This window comes from Myotis daubentonii, chromosome 9 (assembly GCF_963259705.1).
Source record: "Myotis daubentonii chromosome 9, mMyoDau2.1, whole genome shotgun sequence".
Taxonomy (NCBI): domain Eukaryota; kingdom Metazoa; phylum Chordata; class Mammalia; order Chiroptera; family Vespertilionidae; genus Myotis; species Myotis daubentonii.
In genome coordinates this window covers 40,493,791-40,503,846 of record NC_081848.1, presented here as the reverse complement: position 1 = coordinate 40,503,846, position 10,056 = coordinate 40,493,791, and positions in this window count along the sequence as shown.

The window sequence follows — 10,056 nt, the reverse complement described above, 5'->3', positions numbered from 1 at the left end:
TCCTGGCCCATCCCTTTTTAGTAACTCTGGGCCAGTCACCTCCAGACCTCAGTTCTGTCATCTGGAAAATAAGGATTGCCATATCCACCTCCGGTGTCCTGAGCATAATAAGATGCTATTTTGAGATCATAAGCCACCCCGTCTCCTGTCGGGAGTGACACAGAGCACGTGGAAATAGGAGTCAGGTGATGAGTGTCCCTGTGTCCCATGGAGGTGCCTGCTACCCTGGGAGGAAGTGTGTGTACAGGTCACAGGAGGAACGGGAGTGAAGGGCAGGGAGTGACTATCTCCAGCCAGGGGAGACTTGGAGGAAGTGGCAGCGGCAGGGCCCTGAAGGAAGGGCAAGACTTGCCAAGGAGAGAAGTACCCACCCGTTGGAGTCATCTGCTGCTGGGTGATGAACCACTGCAGAACACAATGGCTGAGCACGGAGGCCTCACTGCTTATCACACTTCTGTGGCCTGGCTGTGGCTCTTCCTCCGCCCTCCCATCCCCCCCTGTACCCCCACCCTCCTGCACCCCGTTTTGCCTGGGGTCTCAGGCAGCTGCATTCAGCGGTGGGTGGGCCAGCTGGGCTGGGACAGCTGGGGGGCTAGAGCTGCTGGGCCTCGCTGTGCCGGTGGGCACTGGGCCCCTCTCTATACAGACCCATCTCTCGGCATTCAATGGGGGCTGGATTGCGAAAGGATGAGAGCAAGATTGCAAAGTCTCTTAAGTCCTAGGCTGCACAGGTGCACACAGCACTTTACTGCATATTGTCGGTCAAAACAAGTCCTAAGGCCACCAGCCCTCAGGGGAGAGGAATGGAGTCCACCTCTTCGTGGGAGGAGCAGCGATGTCACCATACAAAAGGCCGGGGACACATGGGATTCTTGTGAGGAGGGTTGGATAAAAGAACCATGTCTGACGTGTGTCGGGGTTGTGGGGACGCACGCAGGAAGGCGCACTAAGCCAGGCTGGGCCGGGAGGGTGGCAGAGTACTGCCGCCACCCTGAGGCCTGGAAGGTCACGTGGAGGCAGCAGGCACCTGGATCAGGAGAGTCGTGGGCAGGGCCATGATTGCAGGGAAGGAGCCAGGTGAGCATTCCCACCGCACTCTCCTCCCTCCATCGCCTGCCAAGGTTTCCTATCGCCTGAACCCAGTTGGAAGCGTGAGGGCCTGGGGCTGCCGTCCATGCAGCTGGGTCTCCCAGGAAGGAGCAGGGTGGACACCAATGGACAGTGGATGGGGAGGGGTCAACAGAAGACAGAAGATGTCCCCCTCAAAGCCCAAGCCCCGTAGCCTGCCCTTGGCCACTCTCCACCCTCTGGCCCAGTCCTCCCGCCCTCATCTCTCCCCTCCCTCTCCTCAGACTGAACCATTTGCACTTCCAAGTGTCAGCCATGCTCTTCCTCTCACCTCTGGGCTTTGCCCATGATGTGCCCTCTGCCTGGAATGCCATCTCCCATCCCACCTCCCCCTTGTCTGGGTCATTCCTACTTGCCCTTCAGTCCTGGTGTCATCTCTTCCAGGAAGCCTTCCCGTGCCTCTGGTTGAGTTGGGGGTTTCCCAGGCGTCCCCTTCCTCCGCCACAACACTCAGCGCCCTGGTGGTCCACGGGCAAACACTACGCACTGATACTCCTGCCTCCAGGGCGCTCCGGCCACCCACACGCAGCGCCAATGTCCTCTCCCGAACAAAACCCACTCCCTAAACTGGTCTCCACTGCCTCTAAACTCCTCCTCAGCCCGGCATTGGAGGCCCTTCTCATCCCCTCCCCCCCAGTTTACCTAGACCTTCCCCCCTGCACCTCATTACCCCCTGTGCCCTTCACTGCTCGCCCTTCTCTGCTGGCCAAACGCACTGGGTTCTCAGACCTGCTGAGCCCTGGAGCACGCCGGTCCCTTTCCCCAGAACACACTTCCTCCTCCACCTGGTCAACATCACACCCCCCCAGGCCGGTTGGGTGGCCGAGGACTTGTGCCATGAACCCCCACCCCCACCCCACCTCCACCTGCGAACAGGGCCTGCTGCCAGCTCACCACCTCTGCCTGCTGCCCTGGGCCTGAGAGCAGGCGCCATCCTGATGCTGTGCCCTGTCCCCCATCTGCTCTCCATGCTGCATGAGTTCACAGAGAGACATGCATGGATAACAGCAGGAAATGGTACTGGAGCAGTGGAAATCAGCATTTTTGCACAGGAAGCTTTGGGAGGTGTGGAAATCACTGGCAGTGGGGAAAAGTTTTGTTAGTCGTTACAGCGTCAGGTGACAAGCAATACTATCTTAATCTTGCAATATACTGAGTTTGCTGGGGCTATTTTTATACAGCGAAACAGCAGCCTCTCAAGAAAACAAGAGAGTTTAATAATAAAACATTCAACTTCATTGAAAAAAAGTTTACTTACCCCCCAAAGATCACCCCCTTCATCAAACCTTAGCACACCCCACTCACCCTCAAACCCCGCCCTCCACCCCACTGCCTGAGTCTGAGTTAGTTACCCCTCTTTGCGGCTACCTGGGGGTGAAAAGGACAGGGTCATTAGGGGTGAGAGGTCTCCCCATGGACTGGGAACCCCCTGAGGACCAGGACCGTATCCTTGCTGCCTCAGCCCCATCCCAGCACTCAGCACCAGACCTGGTGCAAGTCGGTACCAAGGGGAGATGAGTAGGTTGCATAAATGAGCTCACACTGGGCGCTTCCTGGTGGGGACACTGGGCTGGGGCAGGAAGGAAGGGAGCAGACCACCTGGCCTCTAGCTGTGATTAAATTAGCCCTCTGTGGCTGCATGACAAATACTCCAAACTTTATCTGCTTCAAACAACAAACATTTATTGTCCCACAACTTCGGAAGGTCAGGAATCTGCAGGGTCCTGGCACAGATCTCTCCCGAGGTTGCACCCCGTGGCTGTTAGCAGGAGGCTTCTGTCCCTCGATATGTGGGCCTCTCTACAGTCCTGCCAATGATACGAGCAGGTGAGTCCCGGGAGCCACACTGCCATGTGTGATCTAGCCTCTGCGGCACACACCATCCATTCGGCCTTATTCTGCTGGTTAGATGTGAGTCACCAAGCCCAGCCCACACGCTGCACAGGGCTGCAGATACCAGGCGGGGAGATCATTGGGGGGCAGCTTGGAGAACAGAAGCTGAGCTGGCCATGGAGCGGGTCCCCAACAGGTGGAGCCACCATTTGAGCAGAGGTCTGAGGGGAAAATGATGGCCGTGACCCCGTGACCCCCGACCTGGCTGGGATGGAGTCCAAGGTGGCCATTAGATGTGGGGGTGCCAGGATGAGAGGTGGGGGATAGGGAGAGGCTTGAGGGGCCAGAGGGAAGAGGGTTGTTTCATCATTAATCTCTCTTGTCTTCCTGCAAGGCTGCTGCTTCACTGAGGCCCCACGTGGAAGACATCAGCAGCCCAAGACAGGCCCATAAAGCACTGATCTCGCCGAAACCGGTTTGGCTCAGCGGATAGAGCGTCGGCCTGTGGACTGAAAGGTCCCGGGTTCGATTCTGGTCAAGGGCATGTACCTGGGTTGCGGGCACTTCCCCAGTAGGAGATGTGCAGGAGGCAGCTGATCGATGTTTCTCTCTCATCGATGTTTCTGGCTCTCTGTCTCTCTCCCTTCCTCTCTGTAAAAAATCAATAAAATATATTTAAAAAAAAAAAAAAAAGCACTGATCTCAGAGGAAGGCCGCCCAAGAGAGTTACCCCAACAGGGACACCCACCCAGGGCTTTGTGTGAGCAAAGAATGTCCTTTCCCTGTGCTAAGTCACTGAGATTCTGAGCATTTGTTATAGCGGTTGGCCTCCCCAACCGATACAGTGGGTCAGGAGTTGCACATGTAAAGGTTCAGTTATTAAATTAGCACCTAACTGACACCTCAGAGCCCCCAGAGCCTGCCTGAGGGGCCTCACCAGGGTTCCCTTATCCCAGTGGTCAGCAAACCGTGGCTCGCGAGCCACATGCGGCACTTTGGCCCCTTGAGTGTGGCTCTTCCACAAAATATCACGTGCGGGCGGGCGCGTACAGTGCGATTGAAACTTCGTGGCCCATGCACAGAAGTCGGTTTTCGGAAAGGAGATAGACAAAACAAGTATACAAGACGAGTGTGGATGGGAGAGTTGGAAGGGGTCGATCTCAGTGAACACACCTCAATCAGATTGAGGACGTTTTTAGCAAAGGCCAGCTGAGGAGTACCCTAATTAAGTTAATAGCAATGTACCTACCTATATAGTTTAAAAAATTTGGCTCTCAAAAGGAATTCCAATCGTACTGTTGATATTTGGCTCTGTTGACTCATGAGTTTGCCGGCCACTGCCTTATCCCAGTACATACACAGATTCCGGCAGCCAGAGGACAAAGGCATTTCTCAGTGTGGTAGAGATGGGCAGAGGCCTGAGAGTCTGCCTGAGGCCTCAAGTGATGGGGAGAGGCCCAGTCTCCCCTAGAAATCAGGCTGCCCTTTGGCCTGGGTAGAAGTTCTCAGACATCATTAACCACAGGGGACAAAAGGTCTGCTGGGGCCCCGCCTGACACTGCTTTAGGGTGACAGGGGTCAGCCAGCACAGAGCTGCTGGCAGCCACGTGGCCTGTGCCAAGGCCCCGCCTCACAGGGGTACCGTGCTTTGCTGGGGTTCAGGAGGAGGCAGGGGTGGGAGGAGGGAAGCTGCTGAGCAAGCAAAGGCCCAGAGCAGGGCACACGTTGGTGATTGTTGCTGGTGTGGTGCAGGGTGCAAGGGGGCTAGAGGTTTGGGGAACTTTGTTTTGCAAGTTTTTATTGAGATAGAGTGGTGAACAAGGCAGACAGGCTCCCTGAAGTCGCCTTGCCTGCCGGCTGGTGAAACTCAGCTGTCCGGTTAAGGAGTCAGGAATCTATCTCCAAGGTAGGGAGGAGCCCTGGAGGACCTTGAGCTGGAGTGGGCCATGGCCAGAGGCCAGAGGATGCCTTGGGCTGAACTGGGCATCTGTCTTACTAACCTCACAGAAAGGCAGAGTCAGCACCCTGAGCTACTTACGGAGAACCTACTATGTGCTGAGCTCCTAGGTGGGATGTTTTTCATGCATTGTCTCAATGACACCCACCCTGACCTCTTTATAATAAACAAGGCTCATTTGTCAGAGAGATTAGAGGACTTTCAGCAACCTGCTCCCAGTATGAAGACTGCCTGTCCAGACAGCAGTCACATGCTGCCCCACCTTTCCTAGTTCTGGCCTCAAGCAGGGCAGAATGGCACGCTGGAAAGGACAGCCAGCAAGACACGCAGCTCCCCCCTCCGCCTCCCGCTCGGCTGTGTGACCCCGTGGCAGTCACATCCCCTTGCTGAGTCTCGGTTTCCTCATTTGTAAATGGTTCATCCTTAAGTCAGTATTTAATAAATGCTAGTTCTCCCGCACCTCTCCTCTTTGAAATGCCAAGAAATGGTTTTCGAAAGACCCATGGGAATTTGTGCCAATCACCAACGAGGCTGGGCTTTTCTTAGAATCTGGATCTTCCCCCTCACTCCCTGCCAGAAAATGGAGTGCTTCCCTGTTGAGCAGGTGCCATGCACATCCAGTTACATGTTCATTGAGAGAACAGATAGAAATAGATGAGAAGACAGACCTTTCCAGCCACTCCTTTTAAAGGGGCCTTTAAAAGAAAAGCAAACAAAACCACAGCAACGAACTCTGGCCCTATCAATAAAATGTCAATCATTAAGGATCAAAAGGGGTCTCCCTCAAAAAAAAAAAAAAAAAAAAAAGTAAAAATGGTCTGAAGCCTGCATTTGGCGGTGCCCTAGATCAACGCTTCTCAAAATGTCTGTGGTGAAGGACAAGACCCTTGCAGGTTTTTATCCTAATTCATCATGGACCTCTCCATTGGTAAAACACACTATCAACAACTAGAAAAATGAACTAAGAAAAAGACTAACATAGTACAAGCCCAATTTTTTATTATTACTTTTAACAGGACAGACGTGAACTTACTAACTGCTACATTGCTCTAAGGCAGCGATTTTCAACAGGTGTGCCGAAAATTTTTTTTAAAACATGCAAACCTGACTATTGAGTCAGAGGCACTGACCTCTTTTCCCTTACATTGTCAAATTAAAAAAAAAAAAAAAAATGACGCCCTTTGGGGGTCGAACGACCCTTTCACAGGGGTCACCTAAATACATCCTACATATCAGATATTTACATTAGGATTCATGACAGTAGCAAAATTACAGTTATGAAGTAGCAACAAAAATAATTTTATGGTTGGGGGTCACCACAACATGAGGAACTGTATTAAAGGGTCGCAGTATTAGGAAGGTTGAGAACCACTGCAACCGGTTTGGCTCAGTGGATAGAGCATCGGCCTGCGGACTGAAGGGTCTTAGGTTCAATTCCCGTCAAGAGCATGTACCTTGGTTGAGGGCATATCCCCAGAAGGGGGTGTATAGGAGGCAGCTGATCTATGTTTCTCTCTCATTGATGTTTCCAACTCTCTATCCCTCTTCCTTCCTCTCTGTAAAAAATCAATAAAAAATATATATTTTTTAAATGACAATAGCCAACACCATAATAGCCATCTGGTGTGAATGAATAAAAATTATACCTATTTTTTTTAGTCAGATCAGATATATATATATATATATATATATATATATATATATATATATACATATATATGCCACAGAATTTTAATAATTAGTTTATGTGCACCATGAGATGAAAAAGGTTGAAAATCGCTGCTCTAAGGTTTCTCAACGGTTACTCTCAAATTCTGTACTTTGTCAGAAACCAGTGACAAGCAGTTCATGGATGAACTCTGGTCCTCAGACCACACTGGGACCACACTTCCATAGAACTCTCGGATGACTCACTCTTGGCATCATAAGGTTAGTGTGAGTTAAAGTGCACAAAACTAGTTGGTGAACTGCAAAGTGCTAGACACAGGTTGGTTGGCTGTTGTCTTAGCCACGTATATCTGGGTAAGCTGAGGGGACTCTGGGAGGGAAGGACTTGCTTGGTCACACAGCTGGGAAGTGGCCGAGGCAGGACTGGTCTTGGACTCGCAGCCAGTGCTCTTTCTGCTCTGCCTTGGTAGTGGATACTGGGATGTGCCATTCAGACATGCTTTCAAGGAAGGACATTTTGCCCCAGGTGCTGAGAGCTGCAGCCCCTCCCCCAGCTCGGCCCCAACCCAGATCAGCCCTCCACCCTGATTAGGGGCAGGGCCCTCCTGCCAACGGCCTGTGGCTCCTCCCCCTGCCTGGCCCCGCCCCTGATGGGGCCCGCCACTCCCATCAGGGGCAGGGCCCCACCAGCAATTATCCCCCATCACCCCATCAGCCCATAGCCACTCCCTCCAGCCAGCTCCGCCCCCAATCAGCCCCCCACACACACCAATCGGGAGCAGGGCCCACCAGCCAATCACCTGCAGCCCCTCCCCCCAAGCTGGCCTGGCCCTGATTGGGCCCTGTGGGCCAGTTGGCCAACCTCCCACTGTCTCCTCCTTTCAACAGGCCTGGCCCCAAACTCATTCTATGAAGCCAGCATCACCCTAATACCAAAACCAGGTAAAGACAACACAATGAAAGAGAATTACAGGCCAGTATCCCTCATGAACATAGATGCCAAAATCCTATGGAAGAAATTGAAGCAGTCATCAAAAAGCTTCCAGTAAACAAAAGCCCAGGACCAGACAGCTTCACAGGGGCCAGGTAAGCCAGACCCCACCTGTGCACGAATTCAAGCACTGGCCCTCTAGTCCTATATAATAAAAGCTTAATATGCAAATCGACCAAATGGCAGAATGACTGGTGGAATGACTGGTTGTTTTGCTGATGGTTTCTTTTGCTGTGCAGAAGCTTTTTATTTTGATGTAGTCCCATTTGTTCATTTTCTCTTTAGTTTCAGGTGCCCGTGGAACTGTATCAGTGAAGAAATTGCTTCGGCATATGTCTGAAATTTTGTTGCCTTTGGATTCTTCTAGAATTTTTATGGTTTTCGGTTGAACATTTAAGTCCTTTATTCATTTTGAGTTTATTTTTGTGTATGGTGTAAGTTGGTGGTCTAGTTTCATTTTCTTGCATGTATCTGTCCAATTTTCCCAACACCATTTATTGAAGAGACTATCTTGGCTCCATTGTATGTTCTTGCCTCCTTTGTCAAATATTAATTGAGTATATTGGTTCGGGTGGATTTCTGGGCTCTCTATTCTATTCCATTGATCTATATGTCTGTTCTTGTGCCAGTAACAGGCAGTTTTGAGAACAGTGGTTTTGTAATACAGCTTGATATCTGGTATTGAGATCCCACCTACTTTGTTCTTTCTCAGGATCGCTGCTGCTATTCGGGGTCTTTTTTTATTCCAGATGAATTTTTGGAGATTTCGTTCTAGATCTGTGAAGTATGCCGTTGGTATTTTAATGGGAAGTGAATTGAATTTATAGATTGCTTTGGGTAGTATGGACATTTTAATGATGTTGATTCTACCAATCCATGAACACGGTATGTTCTTCCATCTGTTTATGTCTTCCTCTATCTCTTTTTTCAACATCCTGTAGTTTTCTGAGTAGAGGTCTTTTACCTCTTTAGTTAAGTTTATTCCTAGGTAGCTTAATTTTTTTTGTGCGATGGTAAACGGGATTGTTTTTATAATCTCTCTTTCTGAAAGTTCACTATTGGTGTATAGAAACGCCTCAGATTTCTTGGGGTTAATTTTGTATCCTGCTACATTGCCAAATTCATGTATTAAGTCTAGTAGTTTTTTGATGGAGTCTCTAGGGTTTTGTATGTATAATGTGTATACATGTCATCTGCAAATAAGAACAGTTTTACTTCCTCTTTTCCAATTTGGATGCCTTTTATTTCTTCTTCTTGTCTAATTATGATGGCTAATACTTCCAGTACTATGTTGAGCAGGAGTGGTGAGAGTGGGCATCCCTGTCTTGTTGCTGTTCTTAGGTGAAATGCTGTTAGTTTTTGTCCATTGAGTATGATGTTGGCTGTGGGCCTGTCATATATGGCTTTTATTATGTTGAGGTATGATCCTTCTATTCCCACCTTGCTGAGAGTTTTTATCAAAAATGTGTATTGGATTTTGTCAAATGCTTTTTCTGCATCAACTGATATGACCATGTGGTTTTTTTTCTTTCAATTTGTTTATGTGATGTATCACGTTTATTGATTTGTGGATATTGTACCATCCTTGCATCCTGGGATAAATCCTACTTGGTCATGGTGTATGATCTTTCTGATGTACTGCTGGATCCGATTTGCTAAGATTTTGTTGAGGATTTTGGCATCTATGTTCATGAGGGATATTGGCCTGTAATTCTCTTTCATTGTGTTGTCTTTACCTGGTTTTGGTATTAGGGTGATGCTGGCTTCATAGAATGAGTTTGGAAGTGTTCCTTCCTCTTGAATTTCTTGTAGTAGTCTGAGGAGGATAGGTTTTAGTTCTCCCTTGAATGTTTAGTAAAACTCCCCTGTGAAGCTGTCTGGTCCTGGGCTTTTGTTTACTGGAAGCTTTTTGATGACTGCTTCAATTTCTTCCATAGTTATTGGCCTGTTGAGATTTTTAGATTCTTCCTGATTGAGTTTTGGAATGTTGTATTTTTCTAGGAATTTGTCCATTTCCTCCAGGTTGTCTAGTTTGTTGGAGTAGAGTTGTCCATAGTATTTTTTAACAATCATTTGTATTTCTGTGGGGTCTGTTGTTATTTTGCCTCTATCGTTTCTGATTTTGTTTATCTGGGTCCTCTCTCTTTGCTTCTTGGTGAGCCTGGCTAGAGGTTTGTCAATCTTGTTTATCCTTTCAAAGAACCAGCTCTTGGTTTCATTGATTTTCTGTATTGTTTTTTTGGTCTCTATGTCATTTATTTCTGCTCTAATCTTTATTATCTCTTTCCTTCTGCTCACTCTGGGGTTTTCTCGTTGCTCTCTTTCTAATTCTTTGAGTTGTAGAGTTAGATGATTTACTACCATTTTTTCTTGTTTTTTGAGATAGGCCTGTAGAGCTATAAACTTCCCTCTCAGGACTGCTTTCATTGTGCCCCATAGGTTTTGGATTGTTGTATTTTCATTGTCATTAGTTTCCAGG